The sequence below is a fragment of the Chelonoidis abingdonii genome, unplaced genomic scaffold, assembly GCF_003597395.2.
Source record: "Chelonoidis abingdonii isolate Lonesome George unplaced genomic scaffold, CheloAbing_2.0 scaffold3239, whole genome shotgun sequence".
Lineage (NCBI taxonomy): Eukaryota > Metazoa > Chordata > Testudines > Testudinidae > Chelonoidis > Chelonoidis abingdonii.
This window is the reverse complement of record NW_027427500.1, coordinates 1-1,870: the sequence shown is the minus strand read 5'-3', so window position 1 is coordinate 1,870 and position 1,870 is coordinate 1. Positions and strand designations below refer to the sequence as shown.

At 43.3% G+C, this 1,870-nt stretch overlaps 1 pseudogene; it reads right to left on the bottom strand.

Moving 5' to 3' along the window:
• Positions 1–65: 65 nt before the first annotated feature.
• On the bottom strand, positions 66–1,028 carry LOC116818516 (olfactory receptor 14A16-like; annotated as a pseudogene).
• Between the last annotated feature and the right edge of the window lie 842 nt (positions 1,029–1,870).

Below are 1,870 nucleotides of genomic sequence, written 5' to 3'. Positions count from 1 at the left end.
GTCAGATAATTATATTTCTAAAGAAACACAGAATGAAATCATGATCAAAAGATAAATATGGACATTTAATTCCCAATAAATAACCTCCAACCTATCAGTTTATTCAGTGCACCTTTGAGCTCCTTGTTCCTCATGTTGTAGATGATCAGAATCATCATTGGTGGCAACACAGAATAGAGAACAGCCACCAAGAGATTCTGAACTGATGGAGAGCTGGAGATGGGTTTCAGGTATGGAAAAATGGCAGTACAAAGGAACAAGGAGACCACAATGAGATGAGGAAGGCAGGTGGAGAAGGCTTTATGTCGGCCCTGCTCAGAGGAGATTCTCACCACTGTGGTGAAGATCTGAACATTTGACACAATTATGAAAATAAAGCAGCTTAACCCTAAGAATAAACTAAAAATGAGAAACCCAAGTTCACTGAGGTCTGAACCAGAGCAGGCGAGTTTGAGGAGCTGGGGGACTTCACAGAAGAACTGATCCACCATCTTGCCACCACAAAAGGATATTACAAATGTGTTTCCAGTGTGCACTGCAGAGTAAAGAATAACACTGATCCAGGCACTGACTGCCATTTGGACACAAGCTCTCCTGTTCATCACAGTCTCATAGTACAGTGGTTGGCAGATGGCGACGTATCAATCATACACCATGACGGTCAGTATGGCATAATCTTCTGAAGCAAAGAAGGCAAAGAGAAAGACTTGGGCAAAGCATCCAGAGTAAGAAATCCATCTGGTGTTCATGAGGAAATTGGCCATGGATTTGGGGATGGTGACAGAGATGGAGCCAAGATCTAGGATGGACAGATTCATGAGGAAGAAGTATATGGGGGTGTGAAGGTTGTGGTCAAGGGCTATGGCTGTGATAATGAGAAGGTTCCCTAGAAGGGATATCAAGTAAAGCAGTAGAAACACCACAAAGTATAAAATCTGAAGTTCCTGATTGTCAGAGAATCCCAGGAGAAGGAATTCGGTTACAGCTGTTTGGTTGGATATTTTCTTCCTCAGTACATTGTGTGATGGCTGTGGAGCGAATGAGAAGGACAATGATCAGCATTAGAATGACAGAGAGAATGACCCTGTTTCTCCTTACCCTAATACCGCATTTTATGAATGTCAAAGGTACACAGAACTCGTCACTTGCAATGATTAGGTGTTATTAGTGCTCCTTGACTCTGACAATTATTTAGTCTATTATTGCACGAATGTAAATTAGATCAACTCCATTAAAGTTAATGGAGCTTTGTCACTTTACCCCGTCTGAGGATTTGGCCCAAGGTGTGGTTTGATAAAATGCAGTGTGAAGAATGGAACAAAGCAAACTCCAAACCCAACAGTTTTTTTCAAAGATGGTCCCTCTATTGTGACAATCACCAAGCTCACAGTTTGGTCAAGAAATTAATAGATTAAAATGCCAACACAGCCTGATTCCCACTTTGCAGAGCAATATGACATAGATTCCTCCAGCACCGTAAGTAGAAGCTCATCTGTAATGTTTCTACTCCAGGCTCTGTGCTTAGATGGCCTGCTGCCTGCTTCCAAACTGATTTATGGTAACAACTCCCAGCTGCACTTCTGCATCCCTCCATCATTGATATTTTGTATCGTTTACTCTGTGCAGTGCAGTGCAGTGTGTGTCAGTATAGCCGGGCTCTGTTCTTGTCTCTGCCAGTGACCTGCTGTGTGACCTTGGACAAGTCATTTCCCCTCTTTCTGCCTCTGTTCCCCACCCCCTTCTCTGATGTGTCTGCTAGGACTGTAAGGGCTTTCGGAAAGGGGCCAAGGGGCAGATTTTCAAAGGCATTGAGGCACCTAGTGGGATTCTCAAAACATCAAGGCCCTCAACACCCTTTGAAATCAATGAG